A 7,076-nucleotide genomic window follows, 5' to 3' on the forward strand; every position below is an offset into this window, starting at 1 on the left:
GTGTTGTTGTGTTGTGTTGCATCAGACCAGTGGTAGTGTCCTGTCAATCTGACCACACCCACGAAACGGCGGCCAAACGCCGGCATTCCGCCCCCTCCTGCCCAGCGACCGCCTCTGCCTGTCAATCAGGCAGAGGCGATCACAGCCCTGCTACGGCCATCGGACGTCTGGCATTCGCCGTCGCACTACGACACCGGCGCATGCGCAGTAGGGACCCGTTCGCTCGGCTGCGTTAAAATAATGGAGACCAAATATTTGGAGTATAAAATAGGGAAAGATCAAGAACCACTTCCTTCTAGTGCTAAAGCTGCTGCCAGTAGCCATGACATAGATGATGAAATGTTATCAATGTCGTCTGCCAAGGCCGATGCCCAATGTGATAGTAGAGGGCATATAAAATCCAAAAAGCCAAAGTTCAGTAAAAAGACCCAAAAAAAGACATTTAAATGGTCTGAGGAGAAATGTAAACTTGCCAATATGCCATTTACGACACAGAGTGGCAAGGAATGGCTGAGGCCCTGGCCTATGTTCATGGCTAGTGGTTCAGCTTCACATGACGATGGAAGCCCTCATCCTCCCGCTAGAAAAATTAAAAGAGTTAAGCTGGAAAGAGCACAGAAAAGAACTGTGTGTTCTGAGATGGTATCACAAATCCCCAAGGAGAGTCCAAGTGTGTCGGCGGTTGTGATGCCTGACCTTCCCAATACTGGACGGGAAGAGGTGGCTCCTTCCACCATTTGCACACCCCATGCAAGTGCTGGAAGGAGCACCCACAGTCCAGTTCCTGATATTAAAATTGAAGATGTCACTGTTGAAGTACACCAGGATGAGGATATGGGTGTTGCTGGCACTGAGGAGGAAGTTCATGATTAGGATTCTGATGGTGATGTGGTTTGTTCAAGTCAGGCACCAGGGGAGACAACTGTTGTCCATGGGATGAAGAAGCCTATTGTGATGCCTGGGCAAACTACCAATAAAGCCACCTCTTCGGTGTGGAATTATTTCTCCACAAATCCGGACAACAGGTGTCAAGCCATCTGTTCCCTCTGTCAATCTGTAATAGGTAGGGGTAAGGATGTTAACCACCTAGGAACATCCTCCCTTATACTTCACCTGCTGCGCACTCATGAGAAGTCAGTGTCAAGTTGTGAAACTTTGGGTAAGAGCGTAAGCAGTCCACTGACACCTAAATCCCTTCTTCCTCCTGTACCCAATCTCCTGCAAGCCACACCACCAACTTTCTCAAAGTCAACTTCCTCCTCAGTCAGGAACGTCAGTAGTCCTGCAGGCCATGTCACTATCAAGACTGAGGAGTCCTCTCCTAACCGGGATTCCTCCGGAGGATCCTTGAGTGGTACGCCTGCTGTTGCTGCTGCTGCTGTTGTTGCTGCTGGAAGTTGATCGTCATCCCAGAGGGGAAGTAGGAAGACCACTTGTACTACTTCCAGTAAGCAATTGACTGTCCAACAGTCTTTTGTGAGGAAGATGAAATATGACAGCAGTCATCCTTTTGCAAAATGGATAACTGAGGCCTTGACAGCTATGTTGGTGTTAGACGTGCGTCCGGGATCTGCCAATAGTTCAGTGGGACTTAGAGAATTGTTTAAGGTACTGTGTCCCCGGTATTAAATCCCATCTAGGTTCCACTTCTCTAGGCAGGCGATACTGAGAATGTACACAGACCTCAGAAAAAGAGTCACCAGTGTCCTACAAAATGCGGATGTTTTGAGTGTCCACTTAACCACGGACATGTGGAAAGTGGTACAGGGCAGACTAAGGACTATATGACTGTAACAGCCCTCTGGGTAGATGTATGGCCTTCCGCAGCAACAACAGCAGCGGCACCAGGAGCAGCATCTCGCAAACGGAAACTCGTTCCTAGGCAGGCTACGCTATGTATCACCGCTTTCCATAAGAGGCACACAGCTGACAACCTCTTACAGAAACTGAGGAACATCATTGCAGAATGGCTTACCCCAATTGGACTCTCCTGGGGATTTGTGATATCGGACAACGCCACCAATATTGTGCATGCATTACAGCTGGGGAAATTCCAGCATGTCCCATGTTTTACACATACAATTAATTTGGTGGTGCAGAATTTTTTGAAAAATGACATGGGTGTGCAGGAGATGCTGTCGGCGGGCCGAAAAATTGTGGGCCACTGTCGGCACTCAGCCACCGCGTGCCGAAGACTGGAGCGCCAGCAAACACGCCTGAACCTGCCCTGCCATCAACTGAAACAAGAGGTGCTAACGAGGTGGAATTTAACCCTCTATATGCTTCAGAGGTTGGAGGAGCAGCAAAAGGCCATTCAAGCCTATACATCCACCTACGATATAGGCAAAGGAGGGGTAATGCACCTGACTCAAGCGCAGTGGAGAATTATTTCCGTCTTGTGCAAGGTTCTCCAACCCTTCGAACTTGCCACACGTGAAGTCAGTTCAGACACTGCCAGCTTGAGTCAGGTCATTCCCCTCATCAGGCTTTTGCAGAAGCAGCTGGATAAATTGAAGGAGGAGCTAAGATGGAGCGATTCGGCAAAGTATGTGGGACTTGTGGATGGAGCCCTTCATTCGCTTTGCCAGGATTCAAGGGTGGTCAATCTGTTGAAATCAGAGCACTACAGTTTGGCCACCATGCTCGATCCTAGGTTTAAAGCCTACGTTGTATCTCTCTTTCCGGCAGACACAAGTCTGCAGAGGTGCAAATACCTGCTGGTGAGTAAATTGTCAACTCAAGCAGAACGTGACCCGTCAGCAGCTCGTCCTTCAATTTCTCCCGCCACTGGTGGTGATGCAGGGCAGTCTGGAGCGAAAGCTGACATCTGGTCCAGACTGAAGGACCTGTCAACGATTACTGACATATCTACTGTCACTGCATATGATTCTTTCACCATTGAAAGAATGGTGGAGGATTATATGAGTGACAGCATCCAAGTAGGCATGTCAGACAGTCCGTACGTATACTGGCAGGAAAAAGAGGCAATTTGGATGCACTTGAACAAACTGGCTTTATTTTTCCTAAGTTGCCTCCCTCCAGTGTGTACTCCGAAATAGGGTTTAGTGCAGCCGGTAATATTGTCACCGATCGGCGTAGGAGGTTACTTCAACTAAATGTGGAGAAGATGATGTTCATCAAAATTAATTATAAATTCCTCCAGGAAGACCTTTACCAGCAAATACCTCCAGAAAGTACACAGGGACCTGTGATGGTGGATTCCAGTGGGGACGAATTAACACTCTGTGAGGAGGATGTACACAGTGAAAGGAGTGAGGAATAGGAGGATGAGGATGTCAACATCTTGCCTCTGTAGAGCCAGTTTGTGCAAGGAGAGATTGATTGCTTCTTTTTTGGTGAGGGCCCAAACAAACCAGTTATTTCAGCCACATTCGTGTGGCAGACCCTGTCGCTGAAATTATTGTTTTTTTAAAGTGTGCTTGTCCTGTTTATACAACATAAGGATGGGTGGGAGAACCCAAGGACAATTCCATTTTGCACCTCTTTTTCTTCTTTGCATCATGTGCTGTTTGGGGACTAGTTTTTTTAAGTGCCATCTTGTCTGACACTGCAGTGCCACTCCTAGATGGGCCAGGTGTTTGTGCCGTACACTTGTGTTGCTTAGCTTAGTCATCCAGCTACCTCATTGCGCCTCTTTTTCTTCTTTGCATCATGTGCTGTTTAGGGCCTATTTTTTTAAATCTGCCATCCTGTCTGACACTGCAGTGCCACTGCTAGATGGGCCAGGTGTTTGTGCCGCCCACTTGTGTCGCTTAGCTTAGTCATACAGCCACCTCGGTGCAACCTTTTGGCCTAAAAACAATATTGTGAGGTGTGAGGTGTTCAGAATAGACTGGAAATGAATGTTATTCAGGTTACTAATACAGTAGGATCAAAATTACCCTCAAATTCTGCGATTTTAGCTGTTTTTAAGTTTTTTTCAAAAATCATCCAGATCCAAAACCAAAACCAAAACACGAAAGTGGACTTAGATCCAAAACACACAACACGAAAAGTGCCAGCCGCACATCTCTACTTTTAAATTGATTAAAAAATACCTGTTATTTATGTGCTAACAGAAAGATGAGAGATGCATATTCAGTGTTGGCAGTCACATGATTTTGCCGGTCACATCCAGGGCCAGTATTTACAAAAATTCGGGTTTGTCAGATTTGTGTTTTTTCCCAATCCGGGAATTCACTAAGCACCAATCTCGGCAGTGTTTGGACTATTCGTAATGGTTTGAATGACAACGTTCCGAAATGCGAATGAATAGACCATCGGTCAAACGCGGTTGTTATTTCATAGAATACGGGAATTCACTATTCATTCGTATTTGGGTGTTAGTTTCTGAGTGCTCAATTGCGGTCGTATTTTTTTGCGAATCGGTAAAAAAAGCGGCAAAAAAATAGACCTGCTTTTTTCATCCGTGTTTACATGTGTTGACACTTACAAATCAATCTAACCTGAATTAGGATGCCTATAAAAGGGACACAAACTTCTCTCATGCAAAATAATTTATTTCCTTATGTTTGCAGCCCAAAACTTGTAGATTTGTAAGGCAATACACATTTTTCAACATATATCCATTATTACACACATTTGTGTTCAACTTTCAAATATTTCAAATGTTGTTGTTTCTGCATCATGTTTTTAAATCTAATCGCTTATTTTTAACACACACACAAACATGGCACAACAATAATGTCAGTCATTTTCGGACTGAATTATCTAAATATTATCCCCAACATATTAGGACACTTTTAGCCAACTCAATTGTGTTTTTATTGTCAATTCATCTAGAGAAGAAATCTTAAACAGTTACAATTCACATTGTAAATTGTATTGGTCATGGATGAATCTGCCTGGCTGCCAATTGGTCTGTCTGCTGGCTCAAAGAATGATTAGAATCTAGAAAGAGTAATGATTAGAAAAAAATCAAGTGGTCTGCTTTCTGCCTGCTTAAGACAATCTGCCTGGCTGCCAATTAGTCTGTCTGCTGGCTCAAAGAATGATTAGAATCTAGAAAGACTAATGATTAGAAAAAAATCAAGTGGTCTGCTTTCTGCATGCTAACATCTATGTGCAGCTCAAACAACAGTTTCCTGCTAACATAAAATACAAAGATGATAAAGAAGAAATGTGCGTACAAAATTCCTGTTGTTGTTTGTACCAGTTATAATTAATGATGTTGTACAAATTGTGAAGGAGCTAAGTGTTATATATATTCTGTTAATCATACACTTGGTAAGTGTTTTGTTTCTCTTCTCTTTAAAGAAATGGGTGTGTGTTTTTTTTTAAATGTTTATTTGGGTGGTTGCTTGTCCTGGCCTTTGCCTTTACCACTGTTGTGTTGGCGTGTTCTGGTGGAGCGCCTTGGTGGTGATGACACTGGCGTTACATTTGGAGTAGTCGTACCAGAACTGCTGCTTGTTTGCTGTTGCTGCAGGGATCTGAGTGTTTCATTGAAGTTAGTGAGGGTGGCATTAAGTTCACGTGTTGCAGCATTTTGTTTGTCTACAATTCTGGATATGGATTCATTGATCATTTGATTGCTTTCTAAAATGTTGATATAGCTTTGCTGTTGTCTGTGCTGTTCTTCCATTATGCGCTGTAAGTTGCCCATGACATGTGTAATGTCTGCACGCATGATTTCCATGGTATTTGCAATTCTTGTGTTTGTTTCATTTTGTCTACTCAGATTTCTGCTGATTCGTCTGAGGTGAGATGGTAGGCTTGCAAACATTTGGGTCTGCCTACGCAGGCAATCTTCATTAGTGGCCTGCTGTCTAGCCCAAATGGTCCAGAACACTTGATCAGGGCCTTGTGTTACTGGTGTTGTTGGGCTGTGTTGGGGTGGTGGTGTGCTTTGCTGTGGTGGAGTACTCACAGGTGCTGGGGGGCTGATTCCTTTGATTACTGGATGCATTTCTAACATGATTGTGTCATCCATGTCACTGTTTTGCTGTTGTTGCGGAGGGATGCTGGTACCAGGACTAGAAGCTGATATTAAAAACATTTATCTGTTACTTATCCATATGTTTAAAACATTGGTACAAAGCACTAAACATGGAACACATGTAATGGACTGGTGCTTTCAGATATCCGGCCTAGCAACATCATCACTCATTACTTAAATACATACATACTGTATGCCTGTTTGTGGCAAATGTGTCTGGTTACTTCATTCTGAAAGCAAACACATAAGTTGTATGGTACATCAGACATACTCCTGCCTAAAAACACATTGTAATCAATAATGTGTTGCCTTATAGTGTCTCCAACCAAAACATAGTAATGTTTTTGTATGCAGTTGGCAATGTTAGGACAAACACACATGTGTAAATGAATCTAACAACCTTACTATTTGCAAAGCTTACACATGAGTTTCTGTTGCAGCATCTTCCACACATTGTGCTACTGTATGGCTGATGTGGACATACATATCTTTACTGGATGTTGTGAAGGCCATTTTGTTAGGTTTCCATTTCATGTTTTACTGACTTGGGTAAGTATAGCAGATTTTGATGGGTATTTACTTAATGAGTTTAAGTAAATGGTTTTTTAAAGATCTGACATTTTTAATTGTTATCACAGTTTGTTACTCACAATCAAGATGAGGGGAGTGTGGTTGGCGTCTTGGAGGTGTGTCCAAAATTTGGAGTGGGGGCACCGAACAAACAGTAGATAATCTTCGTGGCGGGGTAGCCTGCTGTGGTTGGCCCTGGACATCAGACCTTGCTTTCTTTGCTGGCAGATGTTTTTTGTGGTGTGTTCCAGAAGTGCGCCTTCTGCTGCTTAAGACTTCTTTGGATGGACCTAGTATTGAAAGTGACATTTTGTTATGGCCATTCATTTACAAACCTAACCTATACTACAATGGACACTTTACCTGCTTCCGCAGCGTCATCATCATCAGATGTGATGGGAGTGACTGTAGGGCGACCGGTACTGCTTTTTTTCAACACTTTAAATCAAAAAAAAAAAAACATATTAATGCTATTGTTAATACATCCACCCATTATGCTTATAAACATTACATCTTTAAAAAATTGATGTTTTATTATGAATTTAAA

Source organism: Pseudophryne corroboree, chromosome 4, assembly GCF_028390025.1.
Source record: "Pseudophryne corroboree isolate aPseCor3 chromosome 4, aPseCor3.hap2, whole genome shotgun sequence".
Taxonomy (NCBI): domain Eukaryota; kingdom Metazoa; phylum Chordata; class Amphibia; order Anura; family Myobatrachidae; genus Pseudophryne; species Pseudophryne corroboree.